The following is a 23,382-nucleotide window of genomic DNA, read 5'->3' on the forward strand; positions in this document are numbered from 1 at the left end:
ACCTAAAGAACCCTGCAACTGACTGAAGGAAACACAAAGCACTTACCCCAAAGAGCAGCCCAGGCAGAAGGAGCTCTCTGGTGGCATGCCTGGGGCTCATATACCTTTTGCCCCCGCCCCCAGCACCCAAACCCAATCACCTGGGAAAGGGGAGGGGCAAAGCACAGGACATCAGAAAGAGGAGCAGCAGCTGTGCTTTATTTACTTATTTTTATGGCTTAGCTCAACAGCACGCAGAGTGCAGGCAGGAGACCTGGGGTGTTTCTAGAAGCAAAAATCCCCTTTCGCTTTTGCTGCAGCTTTGAATATTGAACTGACAATATCACCAAGCTAGTAACTGAAACTTTCTCAACTGGAATTAGTTTCAACAGGCTCATCCACAGAATCACAGAATTTCTAGGTTGGAAGAGACCTCAAGATTATCGAGTCCAACCTCTGACCTAACACTAACAGTCCCCACTAAACCATATCCCTAAGCTCTACATCTAAACGTCTTTTGAAGACTTCCAGGGATGGTGACTCCACCACTTCCCTGGGCAGCCCGTTCCAGTGCCTAACAACCCTTTCGGTAAAGAAATTCTTCCTAACGTCTAACCTAAAACTCCCCTGGCACAATTTTAGCCCATTCCCCCCCGTCCTGTCACCAGGCATGTGGGAGAACAGACCAACTCCCACCTCGCTACAGCCTCCTTTAAGGTATCTGTAGAGAGCAATAAGGTCACCCCTGAGCCTCGTCTTCTCCAGGCTGAACAAGCCCAGCTCTCTCAGCCGATCCTTGTAGGACTTGTTCTCCAGGCCCCTCACCAGCTTCGTCGCCCTTCTTTGGACCCGCTCAAGCACCTCGATGTCCTTCTTGTAGCGAGGGGCCCAAAACTGAACACAGTACTCGAGGTGCGGCCTCACCAGAGCCGAGTACAGGGGGACAATCACCTCCCTAGCCCTGCTGGTCACACTGTTTCTGATACAAGCCAGGATGCCGTTGGCCTTCTTGGCCACCTGAGCACACTGCTGGCTCATATTCAGCCGACTGTCCACCATCACTCCCAGGTCCTTCTCTGCCTGGCAGCTCTCCAACCACTCCTCTCTGTATGACCATCCCCAGCTGTCTGTATGTCCGTCCCCATCGGAACGCATTTCCTGGGGCCTGATTTTTCATTCGTCTCCGATGATGGCTAGGGCTACGTTTAGGTTTGCTCAGGAACAGCGAACCCGGAGAGTCCAGTTGCATGTGGGGCTGCGTAAAGGCTCCCCAGGGGAGTTCACTTGTACCCAAAGCCTTCCCAGCCCCTTTCGCCCATCAAAAACCAACGCAAAGGCACCGAGAGGAAGGTTCTAGAAACTTTATTTTGTTCTGGGGGGGTCGGGGTCTGGTGAGGGGCAGGGGAGGGGCTCTGGGGGGGCTCTGAGGTTGGGGGGGTCCCGGCGGGGTCACGGGGCGGCGTCGGGGGGGCAGTCGATGAAGTCAGCCAGCATGGAGGCCGTGGGGTCGGGGGCCTGGGGGCACAGCGGGGTCAGCGCCTGACCCCCGACCCCTGACCCCACCCCATCCCACCCCCACCACCCCCTTCTCACCCCAAGTGCCCCAAAACCACCCCATCTTGCCCCAAACCACCTCAATCACACCCAAAACTGTCCCAAACCCACTCGATCTTGCCCCAAACCACCCCAGTTCCACACAAACTGCCCCAAAACCCCCCAATCTTGCCCCAAACCCCCCCACACTCACCTCTCCCTTGCCCGGGGGGGGCGGGGGCTCTTCCTCCTCCTCCTCCTCCTCTCCCTGCAGCTGAGGGGGGTCCGGGGGGGGGTGCAGGGGGGGGGTTCGGGGCTGCCCCCGTCCCCCTTGGGCCCCTCGGGGGGGGGCGGCTCCGGAGGACAAGGGGGGGGCGCAGCTTCCAGGGCTGGGGGGGGACCCTCGTGGGGGGGCGGGGGGGGCTGGGGGCTACCCGGGGGGAGCTGCCCTTCCTCCCCCCCATCATCTCCTCCTCCTCCTCCTGATTCGCTGGGGGCTGCTGGCCCCCCCCCTCCTCCTCCTCCTCCTCGCAGGGGGGGGGCTGGCCTTCATCCACCTCCATCAGCAGGGCGCCCGTCTCTTCTTCCTCCTCCTCCTCCTCCTCCTCCTCCTCCGGCAGCGTCACCGCGGGGGGGGCCGTGGGGGGGGCGCCTTCCTCAGCCTTGCCGCCTTCCTCCTCCTCCTCTTCCTCCTCCTCGTCCTCCTCCTCCGAGAGGCCTTCCTCCTCCTCGAACTCCTCCTCCTCGAAGTCCTCCTCGCCCAGCTCTTCCTCCAGCTCGTCTTCCTCCTCCTCCTCCTCGAAGAACTCTTCCTCCTCTTAGGAACCCCGAAGAACTCTTCCTCCTCTTAGGAACCCCGAACCCGAACCCTAACCCCCTAACCATAACCCTAAGCCCTAACCCTAACCCTAATGAACCCTAAGCCTAACCCTATCCCTAACCCTAACACTAACCTTAACCCTAACCCTAACCCTAATGAACCCTAAGCCTAACCCTATCCCTAACCCTAACCCCCTGGCAACCGCACCGCGCACACTTGGTTACCCCCTCATTTTGGTTCCCCCCCACACGGTGCACCCCGCAAATGCGTCCCCCCGGCAAGCGCACCCCGCCCACTTGGTTCCCCCCTCATTTTGGTTCCCCCGCCCCGGTTCGCACCGCAAATGCGTCCCCCCGGCAACCGCACCCGCACACTTGGTTCCCCCCTCATTTTGGTTCCCCCCCCTCCCCTTGGGGTCCCCCCAAGCCCCATGGACCCCCCCCCGGTGAGCCCCGCAAATGCGTCCCCCCGGAAACTGCAGCCCGCACACTTGGTTCCCCGCTCATTTTGTCCCCACCCCCCTCACCTTGGGGTCCCCCCAAGCCCCATGGACCCCCCCCCGGTGAGCCCCGCAAATGCTGCTGACCCGCTAAAATGTGTCCGGCGGCATTGCGCTTAAATGTGTCCAGGCAGTGCCGCGCTAAAATGTGTCCGGGCAGCGTTGCGCTTAAATGTGTCCGGGCGGTGCCGAACCCGAACCCTAACCCGAACCAGCACCCGAACCCGAACCCGGACCCTAACCCGATCCCTGACCCTAACCGTAACTCGAACCCGAACCCTAAACCTAACCCGAAACCGAACCCTAACAGTAACCCAAACACGAACCTGAACACGAACCCGAAACCAAACACAAACCCGAACCCGAACACAAACCCAAACGCGAACCCTAAGCTGAACCCGAACCCTAAGCCGAACCCTAACCGAAACCCTAACTCGAACCCAAACCCGAAACCTAACCCGAACCCTAACCCTAACGCTAACGCTAACGCTAAACCTAAACCCTAAACACTAACCCCAACAACACTCACCCTCACCCTCAACCTCACCCTCACCCTAATGCACCTTGACAATCCGTGTACGCTACTTCACATTAAGATTAAATATAGGCCTAGCCGGCATGAGAGAAGACTAAAAAAACGGGCCCCAGAAAACGCGTTGCGAGCCCCTTTCGCCCATCCAAAAGTGCTGCCAAAGGAAGGCTTTGGGTAAAAGAGAACTCCCCAGGGGAGCCTTTACGCAGTCCCACATGCAACTGGACCCTCTGGGTTCACTGTTTCCGAGCATCCCTAAACATAACCCTAGCCGTCATCGGAGATGAGTAAAAAATCAGGCCCCAGGAAATGCGTTCTGAGCCCCTTTGGACCATCCAAAAGTGCCCCCAAAGGAAGGCTTTGGGTACAAGAGAACTCCCCAGGGGAGCTTTACGCAGCCCCACATCCAACTGCACCCTCCAGTTTCGCTGTTCCTGAGCATCCCTAAACATAACCCTAGCCGGCATCGAAGACGAATGAAAAAACAGGCCCCAGGAAATGCGTTGCGAGCCCTTTTCGCCCATCCAAAAGTGCCCCCAAAGGAAGGCTTTGGGTACAAGAGAACTCCCCAGGGGAGCCTTTATGCAGCCCCACATGCAACTGCACCCTCCGGGTTCGCTGTTCCTGAACAAACGTAAACGTAGCCCTAGCCATCATCGGAGACGAGTGAAAAATCAGGCCCCAGGAAATGCGTTGCGAGCCCCTTTGGACCATCCAAAAGTGCCCCCAAAGGAAGGCTTTGGGTAAAAGTGATCTCCCCAGAAGAGCCTTTACGCAGCCCCACATGCAACTGGACTCTCCGGGTTCGCTGTTCCTGAGCAAACCTAAACCTAGCCCTAGCCGTCATCGGAGACGACTGAAAAATCAAGCCCCAGGAAATGCGTTCCGTGCCCTTTTCGCCCATCCAAAAGTGCCCCCTAAGGAAGGCTTTGGGTACAAGAGAACTCCCCAGGGGAGCCTTTACGCAGCCCCACATGCAACTGGACCCTCCGAGTTCGCTGTTTCCAAGCAACCCTAAATATATCCCTAGCCGGCATGGGAGAAGACTGAAAAATCAGGCCCCAGGAAATGCATTCCCAGCCCTTTTCGCCAATCCAAAAGTGCCCCTATAGGAAGGCTTTGGGTACAAGTGAACTCCCCAGGGGAGCCTTTACGCAGCCCCATATGGAACTGGACCCTCCGGGTTCGCTGTTTCCGAGCATCCCTAAACATAGCCCTAGCCGGCATCAGAGACGACTGAAAAATCAGGCCCCAGGAAATGCGTTGCAAGCCCCTTTGGACCATCCAAAAGTGTCACCAAAGGAAGGCTTTGGGTACAAGTGAACTCCCCAGGGGAGCCTTTACGCAGCCCCACATGCAACTGGACCCTCCGGGTTCGCTGGTTCCGAGCATCCCTAAACATAGCCCTAGGCGGCATCGAAGAAGAGTTAAAAATCAGGCCCCAGGAAATGCATTGCGAGCCCATTTCGCCCATCCAAAAGTGCCCCCAAAGGAAGGCTTTGGGTACAAGTGAACTCCCCAGGGGAGACTTTACGCAGCCCCACATGCAACTGGACCCTCCGGGTTCGCTGTTCCGAGCATCCCTAAATATAACCCTAGCCGGCATCGATGACGACTGAAAAATCAGGCCCCAGAAAACGCGTTGCAAGCCACTTTGGACCATCCAAAAGTGTCACCAAAGGAAGGCTTTGGGTACAAGTAAACTCCCCACGGGAGCCTTTACGCAGCCCCACATGCAACTGGACCTCCGGGTTCGCTGTTTCCGAGCAACCCTAAACATAGCCCTAGCCGGCATCGAAGACGACTGAAAAATCAGGCCCCAGGAAATGCGTTGTGAGCCCTTTTCGCCCATCCAAAAGTGCCCCCAAAGGAAGGCTTTGGATACAAGTGAACTCCCCAGGGGAGCCTTTACGCAGCCCCACATGCACCTGGACCTCCGGGTTCGCTGTTTCCGAGCATCCCTAAATATAGCCCTAGCCGGTATCGATGACGAGTGAAAAATCAGGCCCCAGGAAATGTGTTGCGAGCCCATTTGGACCATCCAAAAGTGCCCCCAAAGGAAGGCTTTGGATACAAGTGAACTCCCCAGGGGAGCCTTTACGCAGCCCCACATGCAACTGGACCCTTCGGGTTCGATTTTTCCGAGCAACCCTAAATATATCCCTAACCGGCATTGATGACGACTGAAATATCAGGCCCAGCGAAACGCGTTGCAAGCCCCTTTGGACCATCCAAACGTGTCACGAAAGGAAGGCTTTGGGTACAAGTGAACTCCCCAGGGGAGCCTTTACGCAGCCCCCCATGCAACTGGACCCTCCGGGTTCGCTGTTTCCGAGCATCCCTAAACATAGCCCTAGCCAGCATCGAAGACACCTGAAAAATCAGGCCCAGCGAAACGCGTTGCAAGCCCCTTTGGACCATCCAAACGTGTCACCAAAGGAAGGCTTTGGGTACAAGTGAACTCCCCAGGGGAGCCTTTACGCAGCCCCACATGCAACTGGACCCTCCGGGTTCACTCTTTCCGAGCAACCCTAAATATATCCCTAGCCGTCATGGGAGAAGACTGAAAAACCGGGCTCCAGAAAAGCGTTGCAAGCCCCTTTGGACCATCCAAAAGTGTCACCAAAGGAAGGCTTTGGGTACAAGTGAACTCCCCAGGGGAGCCTTTACGCAGCCCCACATGCAACTGCACCCTCCGGGTTCGCTGGTTCCGAGCATCCCTAAACATAGCCCTAGCCGTCATCGGAGACGAGTGAAAAATCAGGCCCCATGAAATGCGTTGCGAGCCCTTTTCGCCCATCCAAAAGTGTCACCAAAGGAAGGCTTTGGGTACAAGTGAACTCCCCAGGGGAGCCTTTACGCAGCCCCACATGCAACTGGACCCTCCGGGTTCGCTGTTTCCGAGCATCCCTAAACATAGCCCTAGCCGGCATTGGAGACGACTGAAAAAACGGGCCCCAGAAAACGCGTTGAAAGCCCCTTTGGACCATCCCAAAGTGTCACCAAAGGAAGGCTTTGGGTACAAGAGAACTCCCCAGGGGAGCCTTTACGCAGCCCCACATGCAACTGGACCCTCCGGGTTCGCTGTTCCTGAGCAACCCTGAATATATCCCTAGCCGGCATCGGAGACGACTGAAAAAACGGGCCCCAGAAAACGCGTTGAAAGCCCCTTTGGACCATCCAAAAGTGTCACCAAAGGAAGGCTTTGGGTACAAGTGAACTCCCCAGGGGAGCCTTTACGCAGCCCCACATGCAACTGGACCCTCCGGGTTCGTTGTTCCTGAGCAAACCTAAACGTAGCCCTAGCCGTCATCGAAGACGAATGAAAAATCGGGCCCCAGGAAATGTGTTCCAAGCCCTTTTCGCCCATCCAAAAGTGTCACCAAAGGAAGGCTTTGGATACAAGTGATCTCCCCAGGGGAGCCTTTATGCAGCCCCACATGCAACTGGACCCTCCGGGTTCGCTGTTTCCGAGCATCCCTAAACATAGCCCTAGCCGGCATCGAAGACGACTGAAAAATCAGGCCCCAGAAAAAGCGTTGCGAGTCCCTTTGGACCATCCAAAAGTGTCACCAAAGGAAGGCTTTGGGTACAAGTGAACTCCCCAGGGGAGCCTTTACGCAGCCCCACATGACACTGGACCCTCCGGGTTCGCTGTTCCTGAGCAAGCCGAAACATCGCCCATGGGAGACCGAACCCTAACCCTAACCCGAACCCAAAGCCTAACCCGAACCCTGGATCTAACCCTAACCTCACAGCCACAGCGTACCTGCTGCAATGCCTCTCTCTTCCCAGCTCCAGTTCTTCAGCTGCTCACCAGCTCTAACTCAGAATCTTCGCTCACAGCGCCACGGCAAACTCTGCCCGGGCCACACAACACACTGCACAAGCTACGTTGCTTAAGACACACAAAAGCTGGAACGTTCCAGCCCAACAATTAGTCACGTCGCACAGGAAGGATGCCGCGTACTCCTAGAAACCAAACCTTCCAGTCCTGAGCAGCTCCCCACCTCCTCCTGCCACCCACTCTCAGCACACACGCTATGCGCCCCTCAAAAAACCAAAAAGTTAGAACATAGACAGAAAAAAAAAACGACTGAGCTCCATAAATGCCAAAAAGACATGCACACACAGCAGCCCCGGCAGGGGTAATCACAGACTCACCCTTGGCAGATGAAAGAGGAGACTTTGATACAACCCTGCTCAGTCTCTTGGCAATGCTGCGTATCTATGCTGCCGAGCCACAGGTACCATGCAATCAAGCTGCTTTTAGTCCTCAGGAGAGTTACACAGGTGGGTTTATACATTTAGAGATTGAAGTATAGGTCAAAACCAGAAGAGTGTCCCACCACCCCAAAAAACAGTGAGCCAGCGGCCTCTGCTAAATAGAGCTCTATTAAGTGAATTCCAAGCACTTAAAATCCAGAAATCCATAGACTTTGACCCACCTAAAGAACCCTGCAACTGACTGAAGGAAACACAAAGCACTTACCCCAAAGAGCAGCCCAGGCAGAAGGAGCTCTCTGGTGGCATGCCTGGGGCTCATATACCTTTTGCCCCCGCCCCCAGCACCCAAACCCAATCACCTGGGAAAGGGGAGGGGCAAAGCACAGGACATCAGAAAGAGGAGCAGCAGCTGTGCTTTATTTACTTATTTTTATGGCTTAGCTCAACAGCACGCAGAGTGCAGGCAGGAGACCTGGGGTGTTTCTAGAAGCAAAAATCCCCTTTCGCTTTTGCTGCAGCTTTGAATATTGAACTGACAATATCACCAAGCTAGTAACTGAAACTTTCTCAACTGGAATTAGTTTCAACAGGCTCATCCACAGAATCACAGAATTTCTAGGTTGGAAGAGACCTCAAGATTATCGAGTCCAACCTCTGACCTAACACTAACAGTCCCCACTAAACCATATCCCTAAGCTCTACATCTAAACGTCTTTTGAAGACTTCCAGGGATGGTGACTCCACCACTTCCCTGGGCAGCCCGTTCCAGTGCCTAACAACCCTTTCGGTAAAGAAATTCTTCCTAACGTCTAACCTAAAACTCCCCTGGCACAATTTTAGCCCATTCCCCCCCGTCCTGTCACCAGGCATGTGGGAGAACAGACCAACTCCCACCTCGCTACAGCCTCCTTTAAGGTATCTGTAGAGAGCAATAAGGTCACCCCTGAGCCTCGTCTTCTCCAGGCTGAACAAGCCCAGCTCTCTCAGCCGATCCTTGTAGGACTTGTTCTCCAGGCCCCTCACCAGCTTCGTCGCCCTTCTTTGGACCCGCTCAAGCACCTCGATGTCCTTCTTGTAGCGAGGGGCCCAAAACTGAACACAGTACTCGAGGTGCGGCCTCACCAGAGCCGAGTACAGGGGGACAATCACCTCCCTAGCCCTGCTGGTCACACTGTTTCTGATACAAGCCAGGATGCCGTTGGCCTTCTTGGCCACCTGAGCACACTGCTGGCTCATATTCAGCCGACTGTCCACCATCACTCCCAGGTCCTTCTCTGCCTGGCAGCTCTCCAACCACTCCTCTCTGTATGACCATCCCCAGCTGTCTGTATGTCCGTCCCCATCGGAACGCATTTCCTGGGGCCTGATTTTTCATTCGTCTCCGATGATGGCTAGGGCTACGTTTAGGTTTGCTCAGGAACAGCGAACCCGGAGAGTCCAGTTGCATGTGGGGCTGCGTAAAGGCTCCCCAGGGGAGTTCACTTGTACCCAAAGCCTTCCCAGCCCCTTTCGCCCATCAAAAACCAACGCAAAGGCACCGAGAGGAAGGTTCTAGAAACTTTATTTTGTTCTGGGGGGGTCGGGGTCTGGTGAGGGGCAGGGGAGGGGCTCTGGGGGGGCTCTGAGGTTGGGGGGGTCCCGGCGGGGTCACGGGGCGGCGTCGGGGGGGCAGTCGATGAAGTCAGCCAGCATGGAGGCCGTGGGGTCGGGGGCCTGGGGGCACAGCGGGGTCAGCGCCTGACCCCCGACCCCTGACCCCACCCCATCCCACCCCCACCACCCCCTTCTCACCCCAAGTGCCCCAAAACCACCCCATCTTGCCCCAAACCACCTCAATCACACCCAAAACTGTCCCAAACCCACTCGATCTTGCCCCAAACCACCCCAGTTCCACACAAACTGCCCCAAAACCCCCCAATCTTGCCCCAAACCCCCCCACACTCACCTCTCCCTTGCCCGGGGGGGGCGGGGGCTCTTCCTCCTCCTCCTCCTCCTCTCCCTGCAGCTGAGGGGGGTCCGGGGGGGGGTGCAGGGGGGGGGTTCGGGGCTGCCCCCGTCCCCCTTGGGCCCCTCGGGGGGGGGCGGCTCCGGAGGACAAGGGGGGGGCGCAGCTTCCAGGGCTGGGGGGGGACCCTCGTGGGGGGGCGGGGGGGGCTGGGGGCTACCCGGGGGGAGCTGCCCTTCCTCCCCCCCATCATCTCCTCCTCCTCCTCCTGATTCGCTGGGGGCTGCTGGCCCCCCCCCTCCTCCTCCTCCTCCTCGCAGGGGGGGGGCTGGCCTTCATCCACCTCCATCAGCAGGGCGCCCGTCTCTTCTTCCTCCTCCTCCTCCTCCTCCTCCTCCTCCGGCAGCGTCACCGCGGGGGGGGCCGTGGGGGGGGCGCCTTCCTCAGCCTTGCCGCCTTCCTCCTCCTCCTCTTCCTCCTCCTCGTCCTCCTCCTCCGAGAGGCCTTCCTCCTCCTCGAACTCCTCCTCCTCGAAGTCCTCCTCGCCCAGCTCTTCCTCCAGCTCGTCTTCCTCCTCCTCCTCCTCGAAGAACTCTTCCTCCTCTTAGGAACCCCGAAGAACTCTTCCTCCTCTTAGGAACCCCGAACCCGAACCCTAACCCCCTAACCATAACCCTAAGCCCTAACCCTAACCCTAATGAACCCTAAGCCTAACCCTATCCCTAACCCTAACACTAACCTTAACCCTAACCCTAACCCTAATGAACCCTAAGCCTAACCCTATCCCTAACCCTAACCCCCTGGCAACCGCACCGCGCACACTTGGTTACCCCCTCATTTTGGTTCCCCCCCACACGGTGCACCCCGCAAATGCGTCCCCCCGGCAAGCGCACCCCGCCCACTTGGTTCCCCCCTCATTTTGGTTCCCCCGCCCCGGTTCGCACCGCAAATGCGTCCCCCCGGCAACCGCACCCGCACACTTGGTTCCCCCCTCATTTTGGTTCCCCCCCCTCCCCTTGGGGTCCCCCCAAGCCCCATGGACCCCCCCCCGGTGAGCCCCGCAAATGCGTCCCCCCGGAAACTGCAGCCCGCACACTTGGTTCCCCGCTCATTTTGTCCCCACCCCCCTCACCTTGGGGTCCCCCCAAGCCCCATGGACCCCCCCCCGGTGAGCCCCGCAAATGCTGCTGACCCGCTAAAATGTGTCCGGCGGCATTGCGCTTAAATGTGTCCAGGCAGTGCCGCGCTAAAATGTGTCCGGGCAGCGTTGCGCTTAAATGTGTCCGGGCGGTGCCGAACCCGAACCCTAACCCGAACCAGCACCCGAACCCGAACCCGGACCCTAACCCGATCCCTGACCCTAACCGTAACTCGAACCCGAACCCTAAACCTAACCCGAAACCGAACCCTAACAGTAACCCAAACACGAACCTGAACACGAACCCGAAACCAAACACAAACCCGAACCCGAACACAAACCCAAACGCGAACCCTAAGCTGAACCCGAACCCTAAGCCGAACCCTAACCGAAACCCTAACTCGAACCCAAACCCGAAACCTAACCCGAACCCTAACCCTAACGCTAACGCTAACGCTAAACCTAAACCCTAAACACTAACCCCAACAACACTCACCCTCACCCTCAACCTCACCCTCACCCTAATGCACCTTGACAATCCGTGTACGCTACTTCACATTAAGATTAAATATAGGCCTAGCCGGCATGAGAGAAGACTAAAAAAACGGGCCCCAGAAAACGCGTTGCGAGCCCCTTTCGCCCATCCAAAAGTGCTGCCAAAGGAAGGCTTTGGGTAAAAGAGAACTCCCCAGGGGAGCCTTTACGCAGTCCCACATGCAACTGGACCCTCTGGGTTCACTGTTTCCGAGCATCCCTAAACATAACCCTAGCCGTCATCGGAGATGAGTAAAAAATCAGGCCCCAGGAAATGCGTTCTGAGCCCCTTTGGACCATCCAAAAGTGCCCCCAAAGGAAGGCTTTGGGTACAAGTGAACTCCCCAGGGGAGCCTTTACGCAGCCCCACATGAAACTGGACCCTCTGGGTTCACTGTTTCCGAGCATCCCTAAACATAACCCTAGCCGTCATCGGAGATGAGTGAAAAATCAGGCCCCAGGAAATGCGTTCTGAGCCCCTTTGGACCATCCAAAAGTGCCCCCAAAGGAAGGCTTTGGGTACAAGTGAACTCCCCACGGGAGCCTTTACGCAGCCCCACATGACACTGGACCCTCCGGGTTCGGTGTTTCCGAGCATCCCTATATATAGCCCTAGCCGTCATCGGAGACGAGTGAAAAATCAGGCCCCAGGAAATGCGTTCCGAGCCCTTTTTGCCCATCCAAAAGTGCCCCCCGAGAAAGGCTTTGGGTACAAGTGGACTCCCCAGGGGAGCCTTTACGCAGCCCCACATGCAACTGGACCCTCCGGGTTCGCTGTTTCCGAGCAACCCTAAATAAAGCCCTAGCCGGCATGGGAGAAGACTGAAGAAGCGGGCCCCAGAAAACGCGCTGCAAGCCCCTTTGGACCATCCAAAAGTAACCCCAAAGGAAGGCTTTGGGTACAAGTGAACTCCCCAGGGGAGCCTTTACGCAGCCCCACATGCAACTGGACCCTCCTGGTTCGATTCTTCCGAGCAACCCTAAATATATCACTAGCCGGCATGGGAGAAGACTGAAAACCCGGGCCCCAGAAAACGCGTTGCAATCCCCTTTGGACCATCCAAAAGTTTCACAAAAAGGAAGACTTTGGGTACAAGAGAACTCCCCAGGGGAGCCTTTACGCAGCCCCACATGCAACTGGACCCTCCGGGTTCGCTGTTTCCGAGCATCCCTAAACATATCCCTAGCAGGCATCGAACACGACTGAAAAATCAGGCCCCAGGAAATGCGTTCCGAGCCCTTTTCACCCATCCAAAAGTGCCTGCAAAGGAAGGCTTTGGGTACAAGTGAACACCGCAGGGGAGCCTTTACGCAGCCCCACATGCAACTGGACCCTCCGGGTTCGCTGTTTCCGAGCGTCCCTAAACATAGCCCTAGCTGGCATCGATGACGAGTGAAAAATCAGGCCCCAGGAAATGCGTTACGAGCCCTTTTCGCCCATCCAAAAGTGCCCCCAAAGGAAGGCTTTGGGTACAAGAGAACTCCCCAGGGGAGCCTTTAGGCAGCCCCACATGCAACTGGACCCTCCGGTTTCGCTGTTGCCGAGCATCCCTAAACATATCCCTAGCCGGCATCGAAGACGACTAAAAAATCAGGCCCCAGGAAATGAGTTGCGAGCCGTTTTCACCCATCCAAAAGTGCCCCCAAAGGAAGGCTTTGGGTACAAGTGAACTCCCCAGGGGAGCCTTTACGCAGCCCCACATGCAACTGGACCCTCCGGGTTCGCAGTTTCTGAGCATCCCTAAACATAGCCCTAGCCGGCATCGTGACGACTGAAAAATCAGGCCTCAGGAAATGCGTTCCGAGCCCTTTTCGCACATCCAAAATTGCCCCCAAAGGAAGGCTTTGGGAACAAGAGAACTCTTCAGGGGAGCCTTTACGCAGCCCCACATGCAACTGGACCCTCCGGGTTCGCTGTTTCTGAGCATCCCTAAACATAGCCCTAGCCGGCATCGAAGGCGGCTGAAAAATCAGGCCCCAGGAAAGGAGTTGTGAGCCGTTTTCACCCATCCAAATGTGCCCCCAAAGGAAGGCTTTGGGTACAAGTGAACTCCCCAGGGGAGCCTTTACGCAGCCCCACATGCAACTGGACCCTCCGGGTTCGCTGTTTCCGAGCATCCCTAAACATAGCCCTTGCCGGCATCAAAGACGACTGAAAAATCAGGCCCCAAGAAATGCGTTCCGAGCACTTTTCGCCCATCCAAATGTGCCCCCAAAGGAAGGCTTTGGGTACAAGATAACTCCCCAGGGGAGCATTTACGCAGCCCCACATGCAACTGGACCCTCCGGGTTCGATTTTTCCGAGCAACCCTAAATATATCACTAGCCGGCATGGGAGAAGACTGAAAACCCGGGCCCCAGAAAACGCGTTGCAAGCCCCTTTGGACCATCCAAAAGTGTCACCAAAGGAAGGCTTTGGGTACAAGTGAACTCCCCAGGGGAGCCTTTAAACAGCCCCACATGCAACTGGACCCTCCGGGTTCGCTGTTTCCGAGCATCCCTAAACATAGCCCTTGCCGGCAACAAAGACGACTGAAAAATCAGGCCCCAAGAAATGCGTTCCGAGCACTTTTCGCCCATCCAAATGTGCCCCCAAAGGAAGACTTTGGGTACAAGAGAACTCCCCAGGGGAGCCTTTACGCAGCCCCACATGCAACTGGACCCTCCGGGTTCGATTTTTCCGAGCAACCCTAAATATATCCCTAGCCGGCATGGGAGAAGACTGAAAACCCGGGCCCCAGAAAACGCGTTACATGCCCCTTTGGACCATCCCAAAGTGTCACCAAAGGAAGGCTTTAGGTACAAGTGAACTCCCCAGGGGAGCCTTTACGCAGCCCCACATGCAACTGCACCCTCCGGGTTCGCTGTTCATGAGCAAACCTAAACGTAGCCCTAGCCGTCATCGGAGAAACTGAAAAATTAGGCCCCAGGAAATGCGTTGCAAGCCCCTTTGGACCATCCAAAAGTGCCCCCAAAGGAAGGCTTTGGGTACATCTGAAGTTCACAGGGGAGCCTTTACGCAGCCCCATATGCAACTGGACCCTCCGGGTTCGCTGTTCCTCAGCAAACCTAAACGTAGCCCTAGCCGTCATCGGAGACGAGTGAAAAATCAGGCCCCAGGAAATGCGTTGCGAGCCCTTTTCGCCCATCCAAAAGTGCTCCCAAAGGAAGGCTTTGGGTACAAGAGAACTCCCCAGGGGAGCCTTTACGCAGCCCCACATGCAACTGGACCCTCCGGGTTCGCTGTTTCTGAGCATCCCTAAACATAGCCCTAGCCGGCATCGAAGAGGAGTGAAAAATCAGGCCCCAGGAAATGCGTTCCGAGCACTTTTCGCCCATCCAAAAGTGCCCCCAAAGGAAGGCTTTGGGTACAAGTGAACTCCCCAGGGGAGCCTATACGCAGCCCCACATGCAACTGGACCCTCCGGGTTCGATTTTTTCCGAGCAACCCTATATATATCACTAGCCGGCATGGGAGAAGACTGAAAATCCTGGCCCTAGAAAACGCGTTCCAAGCCTCTTTGGCCCATCCAAAAGTGTCACAAAAGGAAGGCTTTGGGTACAAGTGAACTCCCCAGGGGAGCCTTTACGCAGCCCCACATGCAACTGGACCCTCCGGGTTCGATTTTTCCAAGCAACCCTAAATATATCACTAGCCGGCATGGGAGAAGACTGAAAACCCGGGCCCCAGAAAACGCGTTCCAAGCCTCTTCGGACCATCCAAAAGTGCCCCCAAAGGAAGGCTATCGATACAAGTCAACTCCCCAGGGGAGCCTTTATGCAGCCCCACATGCAACTGGACCCTCCGGGTTCGCTGTTCATGAGCAAACCTAAACCTAGCCCTAGCCGTCATCTGAGACGACTGAAAAATAAGGCCCCAGGAAATGCGTTGCGAGCCCTTTTCGCCCATCCAAAAGTGCCCCCAAAGGAAGGCTTTGGGTACAAGTGAACTCCCCAGGGGAGCCTTTACGCAGCCCCACATGCAACTGGACCCTCCGGGTTTGATTTTTCCGAGCAACCCTAAATATATCACTAGCCGGCATGGGAGAAGACTGAAAACCCGGGCCCCAGAAAACGTGTTGCAAGCCCCTTTGGACCATCCAAAAATGTCACCAAATGAAGGCTTTGGGTACAAGAGAACTCCCCAGGGGAGCCTTTAGGCAGCCCCACATGCAACTAGACCCTCCGGGTTCGCTGTTCCTGAGGAAACCTAAACGTAGACATAGCCGTCATCGGAGACAAGTGAAAAATCAGGCCCCAGGAAATGCGTTCCGAGCCGTTTTCGCCCATCCAAATGTGCCCCTAAAGGAAGGCTTTGTATACAAGTCAACTCCCCAGGGGAGCCTTTACGCAGCCCCACATTCAACTGGACCCTCCGGGTTCGCTGTTTCCGAGCATCCCTAAACATAGCCCTAGCCGTCATCGGAGACAAGTGAAAAATCAGGCCCCAGGAAATGCGTTCCGAGCCCTTTTCGCCCATCCAAAAGTGCCCCCCGAGAAAGGCTTTGGGTACAAGAGAACTCCCCAGGGGAGCCTTTCGCAGCCCCACATGCAACTGGACCCTCCGGGTTCGCTGTTTCCGAGCATCCCTAAACATAGCCCTAGGTGGCTTCGAAGAGGAGTGAAAAATCAGGCCCCAGGAAATGCGTTGCGAGCCCTTTTCGCCCATCCAAAAGTGCCCCCAAAGGAAGGCTTTAGATAAAAGAGAACTCCCCAGGGGAGCCTTTACGCAGCCCCACATGCAACTGGACCCTCCGGGTTCGCTGTTTCCGAGCAACCCTAAATATATCCCTAGCCGGCATGGGAGAAGACTGAAAACCCGGGCCCCAGAAAACGCGTTGCAAGCCCCTTTGGACCATCCAAAAGTGTCACCAAAGGAAGGCTTTGGGTACAAGTGAACTCCCCAGGGGAGCCTTTACGCAGCCCCAAATGGAACTGGACCCTCTGGGTTCGCTGTTTCCGAGCAACCCTAAATATATCCCTAGCCGGCATGGGAGAAGACTGAAAAACCGGACCCCAGAAAACGCGTTACATGCCCCTTTGGACCATCCCAAAGTGTCACCAAAGGAAGGCTTTAGGTACAAGTGAACTCCCCAGGGGAGCCTTTACGCAGCCCCACATGCAACTGCACCCTCCGGGTTCGCTGTTCATGAGCAAACCTAAACGTAGCCCTAGCCGTCATCGGAGAAACTGAAAAATTAGGCCCCAGGAAATGCGTTGCAAGCCCCTTTGGACCATCCAAAAGTGCCGCCAAAGGAAGGCTTTGGGTACAAGTGAACTCCCCATGGGAGCCTTTAGGCAGCCCCACATGCAACTGGACCCTCCGGGTTCGCTGTTTCTGAGCATCCCTAAACATAGCCCTAGCCGGCATCGTGACGACTGAAAAATCAGGCCTCAGGAAATGCGTTCCGAGCCCTTTTCGCACATCCAAAATTGCCCCCAAAGGAAGGCTTTGGGAACAAGAGAACTCTTCAGGGGAGCCTTTACGCAGCCCCACATGCAACTGGACCCTCCGGGTTCGCTGTTTCTGAGCATCCCTAAACATAGCCCTAGCCGGCATCGATGACGAGTGAAAAATCAGGCCCCAGGAAATGCGTTGCGAGCCCTTTTCGCCCATCCAAAAGTGCTCCCAAAGGAAGGCTTTGGGTACAAGAGAACTCCCCAGGGGAGCCTTTACGCAGCCCCACATGCAACTGGACCCTCCGGGTTCGCTGTTTCCGAGCATCCCTAAACATAGCCCTAGCCGGCATCGATGACGACTGAAAAATCAGGCCCCAGGAAATGCGTTACGAGCCCTTTTCGCCCATCCAAAGTGCCCCCAAAGGAAGGCGTTGGGTACAAGAGAACTCCCCAGGGGAGCCTTTACGCAGCCCCACATGCAACTGGACCCTCCGGGTTCGATTTTTCTGAGCAACCCTGAATATATCCCTAGCCGGCATGGGAGAAGACTGAAAACCCTGGCCCTAGAAAACGCGTTCCAAGCCTCTTTGGCCCATCCAAAAGTGTCACAAAAGGAAGGCTTTGGGTACAAGTGAACTCCCCAGGGGAGCCTTTACGCAGCCCCACATGCAACTGGACCCTCCGGGTTCGATTTTTCCAAGCAACCCTAAATATATCACTAGCCGGCATGGGAGAAGACTGAAAACCCGGGCCCCAGAAAACGCGTTCCAAGCCTCTTTGGCTTATCCAAAAGTGTCACAAAAGGAAGGCTTTGGGTACAAGTGAACTCCCCAGGGGAGCCTTTACGCAGCCCCACATGCAACTGGACCCTCCGGGTTCGATTTTTCCAAGCAACCCTAAATATATCACTAGCCGGCATGGGAGAAGACTGAAAACCCGGGCCCCAGAAAACGCGTTCCAAGCCTCTTTGGACCATCCAAAAGGGTCACCAAAGGAAGGCTTTGGGTACAAGAGAACTCCCCAGGGGAGCCTTGACGCAGCCCCACATGCAACTGGACCCTCCGGGTTCGATGTTTCCGAGCATCCCTAAACATAGCCCTAGCCGGCATCGAAGACGACTGAAAAATCAGGCCCCAGGAAATGCGTTGCGAGCCCCTTTGGGCCATCCAAAAGTGCCCCCAAAGGAAGGCTTTGGGTACAAGAGAACTCCCCAGGGGAGCCTTTACGCAGCCCGACATGCAACTGGACCCTCCGGGTTCGATTTTTCCGAGCAACCCTAAATGTATCCCTAGCCAGCATGGGAGAAGACTGAAAACCCGGGCCCCAGAAAACGCGTTGCAAGCCCCTTTGGACCATCCAAAAGTGTCACCAAAGGAAGGCTTTGGGTACAAGTGAACTCCCCAGGGGAGCCTTTACGCAGCCCCACATGCAACTGGACCCTCCGGGTTCGCTGTTTCCGAGCATCCCTAAACATATCCCTAGCCGGCATCGAAGACGACTGAAAAATCAGGCCCCAGGAAATGCGTTGCGAGCCCTTTTCACCCATCCAAAAGTGCCCCCAAAGGAAGGCTTTGGGTACAAGTGAACTCCCCAGGGGAGCCTTTACGCAGCCCCACATGCAACTGGACCCTCCGGGTTTGATTTTTCCGAGCAACCCTAAATATATCACTAGCCGGCATGGGAGAAAACTGAAAACCCGGGCCCCAGAAAACGTGTTGCAAGCCCCTTTGGACCATCCAAAAATGTCACCAAATGAAGGCTTTGGGTACAAGTGAACTCCCCAGGGGATCCTTTAGGCAGCCCCACATGCAACTAGACCCTCCGGGTTCGCTGTTCCTGAGGAAACCTAAACGTAGACATAGCCGTCATCGGAGACAAGTGAAAAATCAGGCCCCAGGAAATGCGTTCCGAGCCGTTTTCGCCCATCCAAATGTGCCCCTAAAGGAAGGCTTTGTATACAAGTCAACTCCCCAGGGGAGCCTTTACGCAGCCCCACATTCAACTGGACCCTCCGGGTTCGCTGTTTCCGAGCATCGCTAAACATAGCCCTAGCCGTCATCGGAGACAAGTGAAAAATCAGGCCCCAGGAAATGCGTTCCGAGCCCTTTTCGCCCATCCAAAAGTGCCCCCCGAGAAAGGCTTTGGGTACAAGAGAACTCCCCAGGGGAGCCTTTCGCAGCCCCACATGCAACTGGACCCTCCGGGTTCGCTGTTTCCGAGCATCCCTAAACATAGCCCTAGGTGGCTTCGAAGAGGAGTGAAAAATCAGGCCCCAGGAAATGCGTTGCGAGCCCTTTTCGCCCATCCAAAAGTGCCCCCCGAGAAAGGCTTTAGATAAAAGAGAACTCCCCAGGGGAGCCTTTACGCAGCCCCACATGCAACTGGACCCTCCGGGTTCGCTGTTTCCGAGCATCCCTAAACATAGCCCTAGCCGTCATCGGAGACGAGTGAAAAATCAGGCCCCAGGAAATGCGTTCCGAGCCCTTTTCGCCCATCCAAAAGTGCCCCCCGAGAAAGGCTTTAGATAAAAGAGAACTCCCCAGGGGAGCCTTTACGCAGCCCCACATGCAACTGGACCCTCCGGGTTCGCTGTTTCCGAGCAACCCTAAATATATCCCTAGCCGGCATGGGAGAAGACTGAAAAACCGGGCCCCAGAAAACACGTTGCAAGCCCCTTTGGACCATCCAAAAGTGCCCCCAAAGGAAGGCTTTGGGTACAAGTGAACTCCCCAGGGGAGCCTTTACGCAGCCCCACATGCAACTGGACCATCCGGGCTCGCTGTTTCCGAGCATCCCTAAACGTAGCCCTAGCCGTCATCGGAGACGAGTGAAAAATCAGGCCCCAGGAAATGCGTTGCGAGCCCCTTTGTACCATCCAAAAGTGCCGCCAAAGGAAGGCTTTGGATACAAGTGAACTCCCCAGGGGAGCCTTTACGCAGCCCCACATGCAACTGGACCCTCCGGGTTCGCTGTTTCCGAGCAACCCTGAATATATCCCTAGCCGGCATGGGAGAAGACTGAAAAAACGGGCCCCAGAAAACGCATTGCAAGCCCCTTTGGACCATCCAAAAGTGTCACCAAAGGAAGGCATTGGGTACAAGAGAACTCCCCAGGGGAGCCTTTACGCAGCCCCACATGCATCTGGACCCTCCGGGTTCGCTGTTTCCTAGCAACCCTGAATATATCCCTACCCGGCATGGGAGAAGACTGAAAAACCAGGCCCCAGAAAACGCATTGCAAGCCCCTTTGGACCATCCAAAAGTGCCGCCAAAGGAAGGCTTTAGGTACAAGCGAACTCCCCAGGGGAGCCTTTACGCAGCCCCACATGCAACTGGTCTCTCCGGGTTCGCTGTTTCCGAGCATCCCTAAACATAGCACTAGCCGGCATCAAAGACGACTGAAAAATCAGGCCCTGGAAAAACCGTTGCGAGTCCCTTTGGACCATCCAAAAGTGTCACCAAAGGAAGGCTTTGGGTACAAGTGATCTCCCCAGGGGAGCCTTTACGCAGCCCCACATGCAACTGGACCCTCCGGGTTCGCTGTTTCCGAGCATCCCTAAACATAGCCCTAGCCGGCATCGAAGACGACTGAAAAATCAGGCCCCAGGAAACGCGTTGCAAGCCCCTTTGGACCATCCAAAAGTGTCACCAAAGGAAGGCTTTGGGTACAAGTGAACTCCCCAGGGGAGCCTTTACTCAGCCCCACATGCAACTAGACCCTCCGGGTTCGCTGTTTCCGAGCATCCCTAAACATAGCCCTAGCCAGCATCGAAGACGACTGAAAAATCAGGCCCCAGGAAATGCGTTCCGAGCCCTTTTCACCCATCCAAAAGTGCCCCCAAAGGAAGGCTTTGGGTACAAGTGAACTCCCCAGGGGAGCCTTTACGCAGCCCCACATGCAACTGGACCCTCCGGGTTCGATTTTTCCGAGCAACCCTAAATATATCACTAGCCGGCATGGGAGAAGACTGAAAACCCGGGCCCCAGAAAACGCGTTGCAAGCCCCTTTGGACCATCCAAAAGTTTCACCAAAGGAAGACTTTGGGTACAAGAGAACTCCCCAGGGGAGCCTTTAGGCAGCCCCACATGCAACTGGACCCTCCGGGTTCGCTGTTTCCGAGCATCCCTAAACATATCCCTAGCAGGCATCGAACACGACTGAAAAATCAGGCCCCAGGAAATGCGTTCCGAGCCCTTTTCACCCATCCAAAAGTGCCTGCAAAGGAAGGCTTTGGGTACAAGTGAACACCGCAGGGGAGCCTTTACGCAGCCCCACATGCAACTGGACCCTCCGGGTTCGCTGTTTCCGAGCGTCCCTAAACATAGCCCTAGCAGGCATCGATGAAGAGTGAAAAATCAGGCCCCAAGAAATGCGTTACGAGCCCTTTTCTCCCATCCAAAAGTGCCCCCGAAGGAAGGCTTTGGGTACAAGAGAACTCCCCAGGGGAGCCTTTAGGCAGCCCCACATGCAACTGGACCCTCCGGGTTCGCTGTTTCCGAGCATCCCTAAACATAGCCCTTGCCGGCAACAAAGACAATTGAAAAATCAGGCCCCAAGAAATGCGTTCCGAGCCCATTTTCTCCATTCCAAAAGTGCCCCCAAAGGAAGGCTTTGGGTACAATTGAACTCCCCAGGGGAGCCTTTAAGCAGCCCCACATGCAACTGGACCCTCCGGGTTCGCTGTTTCTGAGAATCCCTAAACATAGCCCTAGCCGGCATCAAAGACGACTGAAAAATCAGGCCCCAAGAAATGCATTCCGAGCCCTTTTCGCCCATCCAAATGTGCCGCCAAAGGAAGACTTTGGGTACAAGAGAAGTCCCCAGGGGAGCCTTTACGCAGCCCCACATGCAACTGGACCCTAAGGGTTCGATTTTTCCGATCAACCCTAAATATATCACTAGCCAGCATGGGAGAAGTCTGTAAACCTGGGCCCCAGAAAACGCGTTCCAAGGCTCTTTGGACCATCCAAAAGTGTCACCAAAGGAAGGCTTTGGGTACAAGTGAACTCCCCAGGGGAGCCTTTACGCAGCCCCACATGCAACTGGACCCTCCGGGTTCGCTGTTTCCGAGCATCCCTAAACATAGCCCTAGCCGGCATCGATGACGACTGAAAAATCAGGCCCCAGGAAATGCGTTACGAGCCCTTTTCGCCCATCCAAAATTGCCCCCAAAGGAAGGCTTTGGGAACAAGAGAACTCTGCAGGGGAGCCTTTACGCAGCCCCACATGCAACTGGACCCTCCGGGTTCGCTGTTTCTGAGCATCCCTAAACATAGCCCTAGCCGGCATCGAAGGCGACTGAAAAATCAGGCCCCAGGAAAGGAGTTGTGAGACGTTTTCACCCATCCAAAAGTGCCCCCAAAGGAAGGCTTAGGGTACAAGTGAACTCCCCAGGGGAGCCTTTACACAGCCCCACATGCAACTGGACCCTCCGGGTTCGCTGTTTCCGAGCATCCCTAAACATAGCCCTAGCCTGCATCGATGACGACTGAAAAATCAGGCCCCAGGAAATGCGTTACGAGCCCTTTTCGCCCATCCAAATGTGCCCCCAAAGGAAGGCTTTGGGTACAAGAGAACTCCCCAGGGGAGCCTTTACGCAGCCCCACATGCAACTGGACCCTCCGGGTTCGCTGTTTCCGAGCATCCCTAAACATAGCCCTAGCCGGCATCGAAGACGACTGAAAAATCAGGCCCAAGGAAACGCGTTGCAAGGCCCTTTGGACCATCCAAAAGTGCCCCCAAAGGAAGGCTTTGGGTACAAGTGAACTCCCCAGGGGAGCCTTTACGCAGCCCCACATGCAACTGGACCCTCCGGGTTCGCTGTTTCCGAGCATCCCTAAACATAGCCCTAGCCGGCATCGAAGACGACTGAAAAATCAGGCCCCAGGAAACGCGTTGCAAGACGCTTTGAAACATCCAAAAGTGTCACCAAAACAAGGCTTTGGGTACAAGTGAACTCCCCAGGGGAGCCTTTAGGCAGCCCCACATGCAACTGGACCCTCCGGGTTCGCTGTTTCCGAGCATCCCTAAACATAACCCTTGCCGGCATCAAAGACGATTGAAAAATCAGGCCCCAAGAAGTGCGTTCCGAGCCCTTTTCGCCCATCCAAAAGTGCCCCCAAAGGAAGACTTTGGGTACAAGAGAACTCCCCAGGGGAGCCTTTACGCAGCCCCACATGCAACTGGATCCTCCGGGTTCGCTGGTTCCGAGCATCCCTAAACATAGCCCTAGCCGGCATCGATGACGACTGAAAAATCAGGTCCCAGGAAATGCGTTACGAGCCCTTTTCGCCCATCGAAAGTGCCCCCAAAGGAAGGCTTTGGGTACAAGTGAACTCCCCAGGGGAGCCTTTACGCAGCCCCACATGCAACTGGACCCTAAGGGTTCGATTTTTCCGATCAACCCTAAATATATCACTAGCCAGCATGGGAGAAGACTGTAAACCCGGGCCCCAGAAAACGCTTTGCAAGCCCCTTTGGACCATCCAAAAGTGTCACCAAAGGAAGGCTTTGGGTACAAGTGAACTCCCCAGGGGAGCCTTTAGGCAGCCCCACATGCAACTGGACCCTTCGGGTTCGCTGTTTCCGAGCATCCCTAAACATAGCCCTAGCCGGCATCGATGACGACTGAAAAATCAGGCCCCAGGAAATGCGTTACGAGCCCTTTTCGCCCATCCAAAATTGCCCCCAAAGGAAGGCTTTGGGAACAAGAGAATTCTTCAGGGGAGCCTTTACGCAGCCCCACATGCAACTGGACCCTAAGGGTTCGATTTTT

General features: G+C 55.8%; 2 long non-coding RNA genes across 2 annotated transcripts; both read right to left on the reverse strand.

Annotated features, from left to right (window-relative positions):
• Positions 1 to 1,325: 1,325 nt before the first annotated feature.
• LOC119714964 (uncharacterized) lies at positions 1,326 to 2,569 on the reverse strand. Its single transcript, XR_005262211.2, has 2 exons — positions 1,727 to 2,569; positions 1,326 to 1,494 (listed from the first exon to the last, which is right to left on the reverse strand). It is a non-coding gene; the product is annotated as an uncharacterized lncRNA (long non-coding RNA).
• A 6,565-nt stretch (positions 2,570 to 9,134) lies between these two features.
• LOC119714966 (uncharacterized) lies at positions 9,135 to 10,378 on the reverse strand. The gene is made up of 2 exons (XR_005262213.2): positions 9,536 to 10,378; positions 9,135 to 9,303 (listed from the first exon to the last, which is right to left on the reverse strand). It is a non-coding gene; the product is annotated as an uncharacterized lncRNA (long non-coding RNA).
• Between the last annotated feature and the right edge of the window lie 13,004 nt (positions 10,379 to 23,382).

This window comes from Anas platyrhynchos, chromosome 17, assembly GCF_047663525.1.
Source record: "Anas platyrhynchos isolate ZD024472 breed Pekin duck chromosome 17, IASCAAS_PekinDuck_T2T, whole genome shotgun sequence".
NCBI classification, from domain to species: domain Eukaryota; kingdom Metazoa; phylum Chordata; class Aves; order Anseriformes; family Anatidae; genus Anas; species Anas platyrhynchos.